The 19,623-nt window shown below is 38.3% G+C and overlaps 1 pseudogene; it reads right to left on the reverse strand.

The window, feature by feature from the left end:
- Positions 1-7,069: 7,069 nt before the first annotated feature.
- Positions 7,070-13,339, reverse strand: LOC127492418 (large ribosomal subunit protein uL30-like; annotated as a pseudogene).
- Between the last annotated feature and the right edge of the window lie 6,284 nt (positions 13,340-19,623).

Genomic DNA, 19,623 nt, shown 5'->3' on the forward strand with positions numbered 1-19,623 from the left:
CAGCACCCTGCTAATGCATGTGGGAGCGCAGCAGAAGATGGCCCAAGTTCTTGGCCCCTGCACTCAAGTGGGAGATCCGGAGGAAGCTCCTGGCTCCTGGCTTCAGCCTGGCCCAACCCCAGGTCACTGAGGCCATTAGGGGAGTGAACCAGCAGATGGAAGGTAACTCTCCCCCCCACACACATTCTTTCCCTCTTCTTTCCCTCCCTCTTCTCTCTCTGCATCTGTTTGCCCTTTCAAATAAATAAAATAAATATTTTTAAAAAAAATTTTCTACAAACACTCCCATTATTTTCAACCTCCTCAAGGTAACAAGTTTCACCTCTCCAAGTTATTTTTTTAACTTACCTCCACGTCTCTAAAAAAGGATGCATATACTTCCTGATCTCTAATGTCACTTTATCTCTTGTTACTATTGATAAACTTACTATATTGCAGTTTTTGACCTTTTGCTATGACTTGATATTTTTTTTCCTCTCTGGACATTTTTAGATTCTTCCTTTTATTCCGAGGGTTGTTTCTGTGCTAATGTACTTTGGAATAGTTCTATTTCATCCACGTGCTGAGTAGGCTTTTTACCTTGGAATCTCTAATTTGGAATCTCATGACCCTCATTTCTGCAAAGAGAATTTGGATTTTGAAGGTTCTCTAATTATCTATCCTCTTCCACCCATAGTCCAGCTCTTAAGCATTTCTGACACATTTCCCAGACATTTTCTCAGTTCTTCTAAAGAAACTTTTATTTCTTCTATCTTACTTTTAATTGCTAAGAGCTTTATTTTTTGTTTTCTAAATGTCTCCTCTTGTTTCACTGATGTAATATGATGTCTTATCTCTGTTGATGCTAATTTTATATATATATATATTCTCCCAGCAGTTCACTGTGTTTTCTTCTTTGCATGTTTAGGCTATTGCCTTTCATGTGGGAGGCTTTGCTAAGATATCTGGCAGTCTTTGCTTGCTTGCATATGTTTTAAGAGTGGGAGACTAAAAAGTTGATGGGAAGCTCCACATGCAGATCAGTCATCTACCAACACTGGACCTCACTGTAAGGAGACAGATCTAGGTTGGTTCATTGGGAAAATACCAGGGTCAGCATAACTAGGTTTCTGCTCTTGAGCTAGCTAGATACACTAGAGAAGCATCCTCCCATCTCCTTCTTGCGAGGTAAACAAAAGATTGCCCACCATCTGCTGGCTAACTGGAGGAAGGGGTAAGGGAAAAGGATGATGGTCTCAGCATTCAGAGGTGTAGATCTTTATTTAACATCTGTGTTCTTAAAGATAATTTTATTTATTTGAGAGGCTCCCATCTTGATTCACTCCCTAAATGCCCTCAATAGCTGGGTCTGAGCCAGGTTGAAGCTGGGAGCTAGAACTCAATCCAGATCTCCCACATGGATAGCATGAATCCAATTACATGAGACATTACCACTGTCTTCCAAGCTCTGCATCATTAGGGAGCTGGACTCAGGAGCTGAAGCCAGAAATTCAACCCACATACTCCTATATGGGACATGGGCATCTTAACTAACTCTTTAACAGCTAGGTTAAATGCTGGCCCTTAATTTCTATGTTTTTAAATAATGAAACCCTCTTCCACCTGTGAAAAAAAATCCTTTATTTTAATGTCTATTTTTAAGGAACCCACAAGTTATTTATAGTTTCAGACATTGCCAGATGCTATGGACCATAAAAGAATAGGTCTCTTTTCCTACTAATGAGGAATAAGCACACAAAACTCTAACCAACTGGAGGCTCCCCTCTAAGATCTTGAGTTCTGAACTAGTGAAAGAGATGTAGGGATGCTTGAAGTCATATTTATGACTGTGATGGGTAGGTGTGTTTTTTCTTTGGATGAATATTTTCTTGCTGTAGAGTCATTCAGAGGGTTATAGATTTATGCCTGCATTCCAAGAATGCTCCTACCAGACTTCTGTTAACTTATGTGCGACCATTACAATCCACCAGTACACTTTATTTTTGTCTAAGATTACCAGCATCAGTTTCTATCACTTGTAACCAAGAGTCCTAACCAAGAGTACCTCTCAAGAGGCAAGGATGATTAAGCTCCAAGTGGTTATGTAGTCACATATTTCACTAAAATACATGTCTAAATATTATATTGTGGTGGAACAAGCATTTAGTCTAGCAGTTAAGATACCATGTTAAGCATTTAACCTAGCAGTTCAGACAGCCATGCCCCATCTCAGAGTACCTAGGTTTGATTCATGGCTCTGACTCTGGGATCTTGGCTCTAGCTGCTGACTCCAACTTCTTGCCTGGGAGGCAGTGGAGATGACAACTAATTTGGCTTCTGTCACCAATGTGGGAAATCTGGATAGAGTTCCTGGCTCCTAGCTTTGGCTATGGCTCAATTCTTACTTTCGTGGGCATTTGGGTAATGGATCTTTGGATGGGTGCTCTCTCTGCCCCTCTGTATCTACCTCTCAAATAGATAAGTAAAATTTGAAAACTTTACCATGCCTATGCAAAGTTTCTAATCAATAGAAAAGGAAAGGAATCAATCAGGAATACAATCTCAAATTTCTTTTTCCAAAGGTTGTGTGACATTTCTGCAATAGGAAGACTGAATAAGGGATGTCAAATTCAAAATAAGCAAAACATAATAGTCATTCATTGCAGACAATTTTATAACTTTTTCCCTGAAATAAGCAATTTAGTAGAAGTAGTTACCTTGTTTGCAATGAACACTTTTGTGTAATAAATAATAAAGGCAAAAAAAACCCTTTGCACTGAAGGTACATGCAACACTCATCTTAGTTGATTTATGACATCTTGAAAATATGAGGGACTTCAAAAAGTTCCTGGGAAGTCAAATTAAAAGATAAGCTCATTTTGATAAAAAAACTGTGAAATCCACAACCCATTTTTTCATAACATATTTTTCATGAACTTCTTGAAGACTCTACATATGCATTGAATTCACAATTTTGTTCTGACAAAATAAACTTATGTTTTAATTCTGTTTCCTGCAAACTTTTGAAGTATCCTCATACTGTCTCAAAAATATTACCAGTCCTCTGCATACAGGCTACCTACTTCTTTCTACCACCTTACATTTAAGTTCATGAATATTTAATATTTTGAGTCAACAGTCAGAAAAAAACAGTCCTTATACTCATCATCTTTTCTTTGTCCTGAACTGGAGTGTCTTAGACATCATGTAAAACATGATACCAGCCTGCACCACGGCTCACTAGGCTAATCCTCCGCCTTGTGGTGCCGGCACTCTGGGTTCTAGTCCCGGTCGGGGCGCCGGATTCTGTCCCGGTTGCCCCTCTTCCAGGCCAGCTCTCTGCTGTGGCCAGGGAGTGCAGTGGAGGATGGCCCAAGTGCTTGGGCCCTGCACCCCATGGGAGACCAGGAGAAGCACCTGGCTCCTGCCTTTGGATCAGCATGGTGCGCCGGCCGCAGCGCGCCGGCCGCGGCGGCCATTGGAGGGTGAACCAACGGCAAAGGAAGACCTTTCTCTCTGTCTCTCTCTCTCACTGTCCACTCTGCCTGTCAAAAACAAAAAACAAAAAACAAAAAACAAACAAACAAACAAAAACATGATACCAGCCTTTTTGCTGATGCCTTATGGTGGTGCCAAAAACTAGTGAAGAGCATTAAACAATAACCTCCACTTTACTTTCTTTCATTTTGCCTTATGTGGACCTCACTTCACACAAACATTAGTTTTTGTTCAAACCCTCTAATTCAAAAGCAAAACAAAACAAAGCAAAGGCACTACTAACTGGTTTAATTTTTGACTATTTACTGATTTTTTTTCTGAGCCTCACTTGTCTCATTTTCAAATAGGGAAATAATACCTGTTCTTTCCCAACTCAAAAGGTTGTTGTAAGACTCTCGTGAGGTAATTATGTATGTGACAGCACTTTATAAATTGGAAAGCATGTTTTTTATAAAGCTGATGTTCAAATAGGCATAGGCAACATTACATTGTATAGGGCCACCCTTTCCTGTAGCAATTTAGCAATTCCCACAAAGCAAATGCTTACATGGAAAAATAATCATCCTCTCAAGGAATAAAAGAAATGCACTTTTCAGACAACAAAGAGATACTTTTTCTTTTACCTATTAAAAGAAACGTTTAGAAAATAAGGTTACCCAGTGAAATTGAGTTGAAATCAGGACTCACTCAGTGCAGGTAAGATAGTAATAATAATTCTGTCAAACAATTTGACAATATGCTTGTTGAGTCTTTTAACATTTCATACCTTTTTCTCACTTACTTCATTCATCAATAATCACTATAAAAGCTTTGCAATGTAGTTGTTTATAATAGCAAAAAATGAAAACAAACTAAATGACCAAAAGTAGGAGAGATGTTCAGAAAATTTTATTATGTTGGCACATTGAATATGCACACAATGATGTCATTAAATTATGCTTTTCAACAAGCAAGGGAAAATGGCATTGATACATGTTACTGTCTAGGGGATATACACACTTGTGTGTCTGTGCTTGTATGTGTGCTATGCTACTATCTAAAAGGTACAGGTTATAATATTTACAATGATATGGTAAAATATGAAACATTTTAAATGTGTAAAAAATCACCTCACTAAAAACTAACATACATTAAAATTTAGCAGAGTTTGTTTCTAGATATTGGCATTATGAGTGCTTTATTTTCTATTTCTCTATATTTTTTAGATTTTTTTTATTGTAAGTGTGCTGTGACTTTTTGTAATCAGAAATTTAGAAATAGTACTCTATATCATGATATATAATCAGGGTAAGACAATATTGCTTCAAGCCTTAAATCTCTGGCTTACTTAAGAAAAGCAATGATAGTTTAAGGACTCTGAAATGTAGATGCATCCAATCAGCTTCCACACGATTGGCTTTATGCCTGACTGCCCATTACTCAACACACTCACAGAGCATACAGAATTTTCATGCTGGCACTGAGCTTTGTGACAGTCCAAAGGATATTGCTTTCATGGAAGTCTTTGGAAATGCCATACTTCTTTAAGAGTAGGTCTGGAAAAGTTCCTAGCTTATACATCTTTGTATCTAATTTATATTGCAGAGGACACTATCTAACAGTAAGCTACTCCAAGCTACTCAGGAAACTCTCTGCTTTCATGTCTCCCAAAGGGAAGGGAAAGGGTCTACCCCAGAGATATGGGTATTTTTAAGAGATTACACCATTATAGTTTAGCCCTTTAATGTAAATTGTCCCTTTTAGTCCTTCCACATTTAGTCCTCAGGGGAACAACAGTCGCTAGCTACCAACTGACATGACATTATAGACAAAGAAAACCAAGAGACAGAGAGACACAAAAGTGGTGCAAGAAGAAACCTTTTATCTGTTTGTGACATATGTAAACTAGTACTCAGGAATAGATTCCTCATGATATTCACTATTTGATATTCACACAATTTTACTAAATTCAGGCTGGGTATTTTATTTTTCTATTTTAGGTTTGAAGGAGAGTAGAAATGTGTCAGCATGTCTTCCAAAAATATAAAGATTACATTTAAATTAATTTATGTTCTATTTTGTAGCATATACACATTCAAAAAAAGAGTGACACATTGATCATACTAAGAATCTCTTCATCAAATATGTTTAAATGGTAAAATAATTAAAAGAAGTCTACCAAGAAGAATTGTAATTCTCTACTTAACACTACTAACCAATTTAAATCTATATAAATCATAATATTGGAAAATGGGTCACATTAGTAAATGGAATACATATTTATTTCTATTCTTGAGGCTCATTCATTCAAACATTACCATGATGTTTTGTTGGTTAGTTGTGTGTGTTTTTCTTTCCAACTAAGGAAACAGTGGCAATAAAGGGCAAGCTCAGCTCCAAAACTCTGAGAGCAATAACTGAAAAAGTACTCATGTTGGACTGCAGGAACAAAGAGTAGCTAATGTTACCAAGAAAACATGTCCATTTTGGGTGGACAACTGCAAATCATTGGAAGTGAGGTTTAATGAAGAAATCCGAATATGATAGTATAGTTGGGTTTACGAGAATCAAATAAGAAGCACATGATAGGAAAGAATAATAAAACAAGTGGGGCCAATAAAATAGGACTGATAACTTGTCTAATGTAGCTTTAAGGATGGAGGAGAATTTTTAAGAAAAGGTTTGAATCAGATATCTAACTGTTGGCAGAATAAAAATTAGATGGTGGAGGTGGCAGACAGTGAGAAATTTATGTAAATTTTCTAGTGAACTTGGAATGCAGCAAAAAGGCCTTCCTGTACTACTCTATTAAATTTCATTCCAAATGTTTAAAGTAGGGGTTGCAAACCACAAATCTAATGGGAACCAGGTGAGGATGTAAACAAGAGATGCAGCCCATTGGTCTGCAGTGTTGTAGCTGTGGAAAGCATTGCAAACTGGAGAGGTGGGCTGTGTCCTTGAACTACAGGACGAGTCACTACTGGTTACTGCCAGCTGTCACCACACAAGCATCACCAGACTTGATTTTTAAGAGAAGCTGGAAATTAGGAATGTATATGAAATGTCCTGCTCTTTTAAAATAGTGTGTTGTTCAGCCACATTTTGGAACTTCTGACCTAAAGATAGCAAAGATACTTTGAATATCATTTTAGTCATTAAAAAAGAGATAACTGGTATGAAAGAATGCCTATAATATATTATTGAATCATAAAAATTAGATGTAAGGCAAAATGTATTAAATAATGCCATATTGTAATAAACTTTGAGTATATACAATTATAGAGGATACAGATTATTTATAGAATATTTCCAATGTGAATGGAGAATACTTTCACGTGTGTGTGTTTGCTTTCCTCTAACGTATGTAAATCTATTATCACCAAATTTCTTAAAAATATTCATGGAAAAATTCATATTAAGAAAAGTTATACATATATTACAAAAAATTTTAGAACAAAAATGAACATTTAATCCCAAAATCCATGAACTTTTTGAAGTACCCATGTATATTTTTCCTGTATTTCTCAAAATTGAAATTTTTTCCTATATAGTCGGAACAGTCAGAATTATAATTCACAATGTTACAAAAAATAGTGTTAGTTTATACAGGCAATTCATCTTGGAAATCAATGCAATATATTATTTCAAAAAATTAAAAGCAAAAGGAATTAAAAGGAAAACATTTAAATCGACTTCTTTGACATCTGAGGTCTGAAGAAAAAAATCTGGTACTTATGTTGCTTATTCTTTATACTCATATACATATATAAACATAAAAATATTCAGACAGAAACTGAAAATTCAGTGACTGTTGGTTAACTGCATCACAATCCCAAATTTCTCTGTATTGGAAAGCATCTGAATTATTTCACTTTTCTTTTTTTTTTTTAAGATTTATTTATTCAGTTGAAAGTCAGAGTTACATCACTTTTCATTTTAATGATTGAAAGGTCAAGCATCAAAAACCAAAATCTTCATGTAACCCACTCATAATCTCAGGAGTAGATTTTGAGATACTTAAAAATTCCTGCTTCTAGGGGCCAGTGCCGGGGCTCACTTGGTTAATCCTCTGCCTGCTGTGCCGGCATCCCATATGGGCGTTGGGTTCTAGTCCCGGTTGCTCCTCTTCCAGTCCAGCTCTCTGCTGTGGTCTGGAGGACAGTGGAGGATGCCCAAGTTCTTGGGCCCCTGTACCCACATGGGGGCCAGGAAGCACTTGGCTCCTGGCTTTGGATCGGCACAGAGCCGGCCGTAGCGGTCATTTGGGAGTAAACCAATGAAGGAAGACCTTTCTCTCTGTCTCTCTCTCTCACTGTCTATAACTCCACCTGTCAAATAAAAAAAATTCCTGCTTCTAAATATGTCTGCTATAGTTCATTTAGACATGGTTTAACTGTGCTTCTGCAAGAATTCATGTAATTGCTCCCAATATTGCTATCTGCCTAAACTATGCTGTTTGGACTGTGGACCTCTGGCACTGTGAGCTACTTACTTCATAAGCAGCCCATGCCCAGTAGTTCATTATGGTGACAAAAGCTGACTAACACATGGACCAAATTGTTAAAGACTAAATTTCTAGAATCTGCTCTTTCCCTCGAAAGCAAAACAATCTTCATTGAAGGTTTTATATCAGAGGTATAACTCTTCTATATGGCTAACATGCATTACAAGGCTGTGCAGTTCCGTTCAGCACCAGGTAAAGCAACTAAAAGGTCTAGGGCCTGTAATATTATTAAATGAAATTATGAATAATTCCAAGGAAATACTTAATGAATAATTCCACCCCCACATATGTACTGTTATGGCCTAGACCCTAAAGAAATTTCTAATAAAAATATATTATATTCTCTTTTCTTCATTAACACCAATAATATGTATGTCATTGATGTCAGGGGAGCTCAGTATAAACTTACAATCAAGAATTTTGTGCAAAGTACCACAACAGCCAATATTAAAATACAACACACCCAGATCTAGTGATGAGATGTATTTTTTTATGCTATAGACCATGAAATTATAGAATCTCCCATAGTTCTGATATATTATTTCTCCTCTTAAATCATTATAATCACCAGACCCATCTCATGCCTCAATCTCTAAATGATAATGGAAGCAGAATCACAGTATAATCAAGGAAGCTCTCAAGATTCATTTTTCAGAAAAATATGATGCTCACTCTCACTAAGTAGAATTCTTCATTAATTAATAGTATCACCGATGGCATTATGTTACCCACCACCAAGTTTCTGAAAATCTTACTTTATGGCGCCATAAAAATCAGAATCTGTGGAAAGTACTATATGAATAAATAGTCATATTATAGTCAAATAAGAACAATGGTCTGAAGAGACTCTTTAAAAATCCCTCAATTCTCCTTATTTTCAGGAAGTGATTTATTCTCCTGTGAGCTGAACGCATGGGCTGAATTTTGCCCTCCAGATCATCATCCAGTGCTGCCAAGGAGGGTCTTCTGAGAGGGACACGTTCACTAAACATGTGAAGAGGCATACTGGATGAACATCAGCCTCCCTTTCTCCTGCATTTCCAAGATAGCTATTTTAGTTCAGGCTGTCTAATCAGCTCGTATCCTAACTGGAGCATGAACCCCAATGAAACAACTTCTTATTGTGCTTCTACATTAACTATAGAGCAAGAATGAGACTAAAAAATCTAGGGGAGGGATGTTTTGCCATAGCAGTCACACAGTAAGTGTGCACTAAATTAATGAAGTTTAAACATTGCAAACATAATATGGGAGAGATGGAAACACAAAATAAAGTAAATGTCTTATCGATGGTCTCTCACTCCATCCCATAATCTCTCTCCTTTACAGGCACTGTTCCCAATCATGTGTACAATTGTGACTGTTTCCAATACACACAAACAAGGGGAGAGGTGTACACCTCATCCCATAGCCTGCTTTCATGTTTGTAAAAAAAGTTACTTACATCAATACATAGAGATCTGCTTCATTGATTACAATGGTTATTTATTATTTCTATGTAAGAGCATATTATTTAATATGTTCTATATTATTTATCCAATTCCCTAATGAGGTTATGGCAGTTGATTGCAATATTGGACTATTAAAAACAGTGCTTTAATATACAACTTTGCACATGACAATGTTTACTTTCACTGCCATTCCATCTTTATTAGCCCTCCCCCTTTTTTCCTACATATCTATATTCTGCCCAGCTTTGAGGAAGCTTTCTTCTTTTTTTTTTCAATTTAATAGTAGCTGCTGTTTATTACCTGATAAAATTACAAAAATATCATGATAGACAGCTTAGTTCATCCTTCTGATAATCCTGTTAATTGGTCTTCCCTGTTGCTAGCATCTCCACCTTCTACAAAATGTGTGGTCTTTATCTACATCCCATTGCAAGGAGAATATAATTTGAAGGGCCACAGGGAGTTATTTGCTTCCTTGACATTTTTTCCAATGATACAGATTCCATAAATCAGATCTTCCATGTAGATGATTCCTTATTCACAAAGAGATTGGGCAATCAGACTGTTATCTGTCAAGGCAATTCACTTCTTAATGCTTTTGCCATAGCCACACTTGTAAATTAGTTCATTAACTGACTTCAGATTTGGATACCCCTGTGCAATATATGGTTTGTTTGAAAATTCTCAGCACAGCTCTTGTTGAGCTTAACAAAGGTACCATTGGAGATCTGGAGAAGGCAAAGATACTGTAACACTTTTTGGACCCTGGGGTTCACACCACAAATACCTCAGATCCTGATGACAAATGCCAATTTGGGTTCTGTAAGTACATAGAAATTGCCAGCTTTGCTTGCTGTCCTCACCATTTCAATTTCAGTTCTGTACATCTGCCTGTTTTCCTTGTGACAGTGCTTAGCTTTTTCAAAGAGAAGCTTCTTCCTTGCCTTTTGAAACATCTTTTGGGCAGACTTCTTTCTCAGGCACTTGATCTTCAGCTCTGCAAAATTCCTGTTTTTTTCTTAAGAGTTTGTGGCACAGGAGGAATCCTCTTCTTCTCTTCAGCACCCTCCCTGGTTCCAGCCAAAAAGACAAGCTACACTTTCTTAAGATTGCTCCAGGAGAATCATTCACAGTGGAAAAGAGTTTGGTTTTGGAATAAGACACATGTATTGCTGACACTGTGTGTCTGCCACTTGGTACCTGTGCGGCCACACTTCCTTGAGCATGATATCCAAACTCATCATGTTGTATGAGGATTAAAGAAATTCTTCCAAAGTGTTTAGTACAGTGCCTGACATGTAGAAATTCTCTACACTGAAAAGACTGATATTATTGACAAAACTACAAAATGTCCTTTTAGGTGACCCAATGAATGGTAGTCTAGAGTAAAATATTTCCTTAATTAAACAGGAATCAATCTTGCCTAACAATAGTACCAAGGGATAACATATAACCCAATGAATCCACATGACAATACCCCACGTTATACTATGACTAAAGCAGCTATTATTATAGAATGAGTACATTTTAATTATGTACTTTTTATAAAATATTATTTATTTATTTGAAAGGCTAGTTCTAGAGAGAGAGTAGAGACAGAGAAAGAGAGAGAGAATGTTTCATCTGCTGGTTCATTCCCCAAATGGCCACATGGCTAAGGCTGGGCCAGACTAAAGCCAGGAGCCAGGAGCTTCTTCCACATGGGTGCAGATGCCCAAGGAGTTAGGTCATCTTCCACTGCTTTCCCAGGCACATTAGTAGGAAGCTGGATTGGAAGTGGAGCAGCCAGGACTTGAATCGGCACCTTATGGGATGCCAATGCTTCAGGTGATTGCTTTATCTGCCATACTTTAATGCTGACCCCTAGTTATGTACTTTTATCCATAATTATTTACTTTTATTCTACTTTACAGTCCAAGAAAATGAGAGTCATTGAAGTTTGAATTCATGTCTGCCAACCTGTTTTCTACTTCATCAAATTACACAATGGAAATAATTTACACAACAATGTTAAAATTCAAATATTATATTCAAAAATGTAAAATGACTATTGCATTTTAACAGCTTTATTGAGGTATAATCTATATTAATGTACCATTTACTAATTTGGTATTATATAAATGTCCTATTGAACAGGTAACTAACTATAGTTTGGCTCATTCTTTAATGCATATTTATTGATAGTCCACTATACAGCAGCTCCTTTTCTGGATGCTAGGGACAAGGTTAAATGCTGTAAATCAGAATTTGTGAACTTCAGTACCATTAATGTTTTAGGCTAACGAGATCTTTCATGTTGAGGGGGGCTACTCTGTGCTTTGTAGGACATCACGTAACACCGCAGTGTCTACCTGCCCTTTTGCCCTTCTGTATTTGATAATGCCTCCAGATATTTCCAACTGTCCCCTTAGGGGCAAAATGATCCTTGTTGAAAACAGTCACTCTAAATCATTTAATCAAGCTGCTCCAGGCCTGAGAAAACTTTCCTCATCTTGCTTTGACAGAAAACTGTGTATGTATGTATGTATGTGTATATATAAATCTCACTGCTTCCATCAGAGCACCAAAGGCAACATTTCATCCAGTCTATGAGTACTTAAATATTTACTGATTCAAATGGTATTTAGGTTTTGTGGTCAGTTCTCAGTAGTGGTTCAAATTACTGCTTTATAAGACAATCCAAAGTATCTGTGTTAAATAATATATTCAAAGTCCATGATAATCTCACAAGTGAGAAAAATTAAACTTTGTGATTTGTACAGTTTGTGCTATGTCCCATACCAGTGAATTTCTTTATAAACATACATTTTAAATATATGTGTGAGGATATGTCTGGGGCTTCAGTATTCAGCATTCATGCAGAAGAAACAACAAATGATTCAATAATTCAAAAAATAAATGCTACTTTGCTTGGATAAATTTTCTTGTCCATATGCTGGGTGGCACTGATTGATGCCTGCCTGCTGGCACTGTTTAGACAGCTCAAAATTTAAGGCCAGTTTGTGGTCTCTGCAATGTCATTCCTGGTTCTAAATTCTTGAAAGGATGCCATTTCACTTACAAGGTTGGGTCCCCAGTCTTTAGAGTCCTCCACTTCCTTTAATCAGAGACAATTCATGCTCATCTTTTGATTTTCCTGACTAGAAATTGTTGCTATGTCCCTCTTTAACTCAAGACTGAATTATAAATGTCAAGAAGGAAAACTCCCTTTAAAATATGCCAAGGGAGGGGCCGGTGTTGTGGTTTGGCTGCTGGGGCTGCCTGCAACACCAGCATCCTTATGGCTGCCTGCTTGTGTCCTGGTTGTTCCACTTCTGATCCAGCTCCCTGCTAATGGCCTGGGAAAGGTAGTGCAACACGGCCCAGGTGTTTGGGCCCCTGCCATCAATGTGAGATACCTGGAGGAAGCTCTTGGCTCCTTGGCTTGGCCCAGCCCAGGCTGTTGCTGCCATTTGGGGAGTGAATCAGCAGATGGAAGATCTCTTCCCCCAACTCCTACTCCCTTTTCCCCTTTCCCTCTCCATCTCCCTCTCTGCAACTCTGACTTTCAAATAAATGGATGAATCTTAAAAAAAAAAAAAAAAAAAAAGGTATGGCAAGGGAAAACTATTCTATTCCTTACTGCCTACTTGGAAATGTCCCTTGTAGTATTTTGAGAACTTAGATAATAGTACATCAAGCATATGGGATTCTCCCTTGATGTACTTAATAATTTCTATCTAGAAATTACAGAAGAACTAAAATGAGACACCACTACCTAATAGCTACTTTCACAAATGATTACATTAGTGAGGTATAAATTGATAAATGATGATTTAATGAGGTTATATTTTGTGCTAATTCAGTGATACTCAATAAAATAAAGTTCTGTTGTTCATAGTAGTTAAAACAGAAACACAACCATAAAATATGCTTCTTTTCTTCTTTAATTTTTGCCTATTTATTTGAGCCATTTTGCTATAGCAACTCAAAGAGGCAAGGAGTAATGATTATCAAAAGGAGGCATGCACAACACTGAAATCATGCTGTGGTCCCACATTATAATCAAATATGTAAGGATATAAGAAATAAAGAAACCTAGCTTTACTGAGCACTTGCTATGTGCCCAAGCAGTATGCAAAGAGTTTCCCAAGAACTACATCTTTCAATTTTCACAACAGACATAATAAAACATGTGAAAGGTATTCAACTGCATTAACCATTAAGGAAGAGAAAATTAAAATCACAAGCCAATATCCTGACTTGCCAGAATAGTTAACATAAAACAACGATTATAGCATTGTTTATGAAAATGCAGAACAACAGGCCTCTCATGTCATTTGCAGGAGTATAATCTGGTACACTGGAAAGCTGTTTGGTAGATCTGCTAATGCTGAGTAGGCACATGCTCATGCTGTATGACTCACCAGTTCCTGTCCTAAGTATATATCCTATGGAAATGTGTACATATGAGGGCACATCAAAAGTTTGTGGAAAATGGAATTTGAAAATACATTTTTCGGGGGGGCTGGCACTGTGGCACCATGGGTTAAAGCCCCAGCCTGCAGCACCAGCATCTCATATGGACACCAGTTCAAGTCCTGACTGCTCAACTTCTGATTCAGCTCCCTGCTAATGAGCCTAGGAAAGCAGCGGAGTATGCCCCAAGTTCTTGGGCCCCTGCATCCACGTGGGAGACCCAAAGGAAGCTCCTGGCTCCTGACTTCCGATTGGCTCAGCTCCAGCCATTGTGGGGATCTGGGGAGTGAATCAGCGGATGGGAGGCCTGTTTGTCTATGTGTGTCTACCTCTTTCTTATTTTTTTAAAAAGATTTATTTATGTATCTGAAAGCAGAGTTACACAGAGAGAGAAGGAGAGGCAGAGAGAGAGAGAGAGAGAGAGAGAGAGAGAGGTCTTCCATCTGTGGTTCACTCCTCAATTGGCTGCAATGGCTGGAGCTGTGCAAATCCAAAGCCAGGAACCAGGAGCCTCCTCTAGGTCTCCCACGTGGGTGCAGGGGTCCAAGACTTGGGCCATCTTGTACTGCTTTCCCAGGCCATAGCAGAGAGCTGGATTGGAAATAGAGCAGCTGGGACTCGAACTGGTGCCCATGTGGGATGCCGGCACTGCAGGTAGCAGCTTTACCCACTATAGTGGCCACAGCGCTGGCCCCTGTGCCTACCTCTCTTAGTAACTGTCTGTCAAATAAGTAAAATGAATCTTTAAAAAACACATTTATTTTAATTTAAAACTTTTCTTAAATCCATGCATAGTTTTTCCATAATACACATTTTCCATGAACTTTTTGGAAAACCCTCATATTTACTAAAAGACATGTTTACATATTTACTATAAGACTATCTGTGAGCCGGCGCCGCGGCTCAATAGGCTAATCCTCCATCTGCGGCGCCAGCACACAGGGTTCTAGTCCCGGTCGCTCCTCTTCCAGTCCAGCTCTCTGCTGTGGCCTGGGAGTGCAGTGGAGGATGGCCCAAGTGCTTGGGCCCTGCACCCACATGGGAGACCAGGAGAAGCACCTGGCTCCTGGCTTCGGATCAGCACAGTGCTCCGGCCGCAGCGGCCATTGGAGGGTGAACTAACGGAAAAGCAAGACCTATCTCTCTGTCTCTCTCTCTCTCTTACTGTCCACTCTGCCAGTCAAAAAAAAAAAAAAAAAAAAAAGAATATCTATGGCAAAATGTTTAAAGAGCTACAGATTAAAAACTAAACAAGACAAAATAGAAAAAAACAATTGTGACATATTGACAGAAGGGAATACTACGCAACTGTGATAATGAGCACACTATAAATAGAGGCAACAATAAGGATGATCCTCCCAAACTTAACACTGAGAGAAAGATGCCAAATACAAAAGAATCCATAGGATTTTATAGAAAGGGGCAAAGTTTTTAGGAAAATGGAATTAAAATATAAATTTATTCTTGGTGCCAAAAATTCTGTAATCCATGCATAGCTTTTTTATAACGTGTATTTCCATAAACTTTTTGAAGACCACATATATATGAACAGATAAAGTAACAAATAGGCAAAGCTCATCTACAATGATAGAGGTCATAAAAGTAAACATTGGTCAGAGGCTACTGACTAGAAGAAGCTAGGAGCATAGGATTTATAGTATTTTGTTTCTTGGTTTGAGTCCGTGTACACAAGTGTGTTCAACTTATAAAAAAGCCCATCAATGTTTTTGTGAATTATGCACATTTCTGTATGTGTTATACTTAAGTAAAAACAGTTTGCTGAGACATCATGAGGTATCAAAGATTATTATTTTCAGCCATTGTATAGATACAAACATAGAGGGTTTATGAAGTGATAGTAATCTGGCCAAAGTTATGAAGAGAAAATTTGAAACTGGGCAGTTTGTCCACAAATGTCTTGCTCGCTTTTGCTTTTCTAGAATACAACTTTTATATTACTAAACTTTATGTACAAATAAACAAAAAATGTTTATATGATTTCAAATAAACAGTTAATGTACAAATAAACATTCTTTTAAAACTAATTTTTTTACATCTATTGTAACATTCAAATGCTTTATCATCTTTCATGATTTCTTCAAAATCTGTTATCAAGGGTACATACAGAAATATCTTTCTCTTAAATGTTATTCTTGATACTGAACAATACAGGGTAAGTTTTGTTCCTGTCTTCAGTGCACATCCTTTGCCTTAGACTGTCCAGGGATAAAATAAATGCAGAAGATTAGGCAGCATGAGAGTCTCACAGGCAGGGAAAGCCATGACACAGTGGCAAAAACAACCTAAATGAAAGATCCTGGTGAACAAGACCCCAGCAGAAGGAACAGGCCATCAAGGAGGGAGGCGCCTTTCTCTGAAGGGAGGAAGGAACCTCCACTGTGATATGGCCTTGACTAAACAAGTTCAGGGTTGGTGAACTCAAGGGGCTTCCATAGCCTAGACAGCTCATGGCAAGAGCCTCGGGGGATTGCTGACGTCATAAATAAGAGTGCCAATTGTTAAATCAACAAAGGGAGTCACTGGGTACATGCTCCCCATGTAGGATCTCTGTCCTTAATGTGTTTTACTATGAAACTTAAGACAACACTACTAATCGAACAACACCCTATACCTTGTGCGGTTGTGTGAGTGCAGCCTGTTGAAATCCTTGCTTAGTGTATACTAAGTTGATCTTCTGTATATGAAGGTGATTGAAAATGAAACTCGATGAAGGGTGGGATGGGAGAGGGAGTGGAAGAGGGGAGGGCCACGGGAGGGAGGGAAGTTGGTGGGGGGAGCCACAACAATACAAAAGTTGCACTTTGTAAATTCACATTTATTAAATAAAAAATTAATAATAAAAAAAGAAGATTAGGCAGGTTCCCTGGGGACCTTCTCATACTGGGCCTTGAGTTCTCCCACTTGGTAAGGCCTTGGAAAAGACCTAACTCCAATGACCGTGATAACATAGTGACCAGGAGGGAGCATGATAGGCCACTGTGCTTTCAGTTGGTGAGTGATGCGTCTAATTGTAAGGAACATGTTTCTCGCCCAGCTAGATCCCAAGGGGAAAAAAATCAAAGGTAAAGACCTGTACACAGGTATAGTTAAGTCCTGGGATATGGAATAAATATAGAAACTGGAGGAGCATTTAGTGAGAGCTGCAGTGTGGAACAAGAGAGGATATCTGAACAACATAGGCAGAGAGAAGAAGAGCTTAAAACAAGGCCAAGCTCCTTAACAGCACTGAAGGAGAAAGCTGCTATGGCCATTTTAAAAGAAAATCGAAATACTGCATCTTCAAATGAACAGGAAAAAAGTCAGTGCTGACACCATCCTATGCTATTATTATAAAGTAGTCACTGGGTAATTGTGCTTGGCTGTAGCACACCTCAATGCACATTAAAAATGCAGATTTGGAGGCCTACTCCTAGTGATCCCCATCTGAGGTAGAATCTAAACATGTGAATGCATTTAAGAATTTAACTTAGGGGGCTGGCGCTGTGGTGCAGTGGGTTAACGCCCTGGCCTGAAGCGCCAGCATTCCATATGGGCACCGGTTCTAGTCCTGACTGCTCCTCTTCCGATCCAACTCTCTGCTATGGCTTGGGAAAGCAGTAGGAGATGGCCCAAGTCCTTGGGCCCCTGAACCCATGTGGGAGACCCAAAAGAAGCTCCTGGCTCCTGGCTTCGGATCGGCGCAACTCCGGCCGTTGTGGCCATCTGGGGAGTGAACCATCGGATGGAAGACGTCTCTCTCTCTGCCACTCCTCTCTCTGTGTACCTATGACTTTCAAATAAATAAATAAATCTTTAAAAAAATAATTTAACTTAGATAGAATTTAGATAACTCTGATGCAGCAAGGAAACACTGGTATAGTAAAAAGCTGTCTGAAAGTACATGCAAACAATGGGTCATATTGCCTGTTAGGCCCAAGAAGTAATGGGCATAAGAAAAATAGAATGGCAGAGGGAGTCCATTCATTTTTCAAGCAATCTTTTCACAGGTTAAATTTTAATCTAGTTTTAAATTGCTTTACAAATATTATTCTGATTAAGATACAACAAAACAGAGAACAATAGAAAGAATAAAATAAAACCCAAGTAATCCGAGGTATGCAAAGCAAACTTCTTAAATACACCTTTACGCACATACACACAATTTCTTAAACCCTAAAGGTACTCTAAACATTTTAGCATGATGGATATCCTCGAGTTAATTGAAGAAATACTTTGAAATGAGTTTGATATATTCTAGGGTTAAAAAATGATAGCACCACCAGTGGCTTAGAGTTTCAGAGCATAACAAAAATTATACTTCTTATATTTTATATACAACAGTAGAAATTGCTACTTTTTTCTTCAGTATACTTCTTATGGTTACTGTATGGTTATTTTTCATAGCCTATAAAGTTAGTATCTAATTTAATATAATTATATCCTATATGATTATTCTTTAAAAATCACAAAATGTTAGAGCTGGTATTGTGGCTTGGAGGGTTAATCTGCTGCCTGTGACACTGGGATCCCATTTGGGTGCCAGTTTAAGTCCTAGCTGCTCCACTTCCAATCCTGCTCCCTGCTAATGGCCTGGAAAAGCAGTGAAAGATGATTCAAGTGGTTGGGCATCTACCTCCCATGTGATCCAGAATTCATATTTGGGGAGTGAACCAGCAGGTAGAAGATCTTTCTCTCTCTCTCTCTCTCTGTAGCTCTGCCTTTCAAATAAATAAATAAACCTTTAAAGAAAATTATGAAGGGTTTATGTGTTTTACAGAATTCTATACTTTTCTTGGCTAAAGATAACAACTAATTATACCTACTAGTTGTATATCCACAACTAAATTTTAGTCTGAATTACAGTGTATTTGTCAATGGTATATATCCTACAGAATCAGAGAATGCGCCATGCTTTCTTTTTTTTAAGATTTATTTATTTTCAAGGCAGAGTAACAGATAGAAACAGATAGGGAGAGGGAGAGTCAGAGAGCAAGAGAGAGAAATCATCCATCCATTGTTCACTTCCCAGATGGCCACAACAGCTTGGTTTGGGCCAGGCTGTAGCCAGGAGCCTGGAACTCTACCCTGGTCTCCCAAGTGGGTGGCAAGGGCCCACGTACTTCAGCCGTGTTCTGCTGCCTTCACAGGTGCGTTAGCAAGAAGCTGGATTGGATGGGATGTCAGTGTTGCAGGTGGTGGCTTAATATGCTGTGTCACAACACTGGCTCCTGTGCCATGTTGTTACAAACAATTTGGAGGAAAACCTCAAAACACCTGCTAATGTATAATAAAGTACATCCATTCAAATTTAAAAATTTTCTAATGTTGCTTAGACTTTAAGTTGCTCAAAAATCTAAACTAGCACTGGGGATATGGTGCAGCAAGTTAAGCCACCATGTGCAATGCGGCATCCCTTGTTGGAGTGCTGGTTTGATTCCTGGCTGCTCTGCTTCTGATCCAGCTTCATGCTCATACACCTGAGAAGGCAGCAATGATGGCGCAAGTTCTTGGGCCCATACCACACATCTGGGAGACCAGGATGGAGTTCCTGGCTCTTGATTTCAAACTGGCCCAGACTTGGCTGTTGAAGCCATTTGTGGAGTTATTTAGTGCCTGGAAGATCTCTGTTCTGCCTCTCTCTGCCTTTCAAGTAAATAAATAAATTAATCTTTAAAAAAATCTAAATTATGTATTTCTGCTACTGAATAGGGTGTACTGTGTTATTGCAAATTAATATTTTCACTGAAATTACAC

Source organism: Oryctolagus cuniculus, chromosome 10 (genome assembly GCF_964237555.1).
Source record: "Oryctolagus cuniculus chromosome 10, mOryCun1.1, whole genome shotgun sequence".
Classification (NCBI taxonomy): Eukaryota; Metazoa; Chordata; class Mammalia; order Lagomorpha; family Leporidae; genus Oryctolagus; species Oryctolagus cuniculus.